Source organism: Nannospalax galili, unplaced genomic scaffold, assembly GCF_000622305.1.
Source record: "Nannospalax galili isolate Female #2095 unplaced genomic scaffold, S.galili_v1.0 scaffold1283, whole genome shotgun sequence".
NCBI lineage: Eukaryota > Metazoa > Chordata > Mammalia > Rodentia > Spalacidae > Nannospalax > Nannospalax galili.
Window position 1 is genome coordinate 12,996 of NW_008349841.1, and position 303 is coordinate 13,298.

Genomic DNA, 303 nt, shown 5'->3' on the forward strand with positions numbered 1-303 from the left:
CTTTCAGAGCCAAAGGCCATGTTTATGTTATGGCATTTGTGGTGGACACTTCAAAAGGAGAGACAGGAAAGATGCCAGGAAGGCACCCTGCTATGAAAGGAGCCCTCAGCACATGATCCCGAGCTGCATGAGCTGTCCGGTCGTGAAGGGACTTCCACTTTGCATAACAGAGGTCCCCAACATAACATGATGTAAATTTTCATGCTTCCTATTTTTTTAAATTTGATTTTGTGTGTGTGTGTGTGTGTGTGTGTGTGTGTGTGTGTATCACACAGCACCTCCCACACCATCTTATTCAAATAT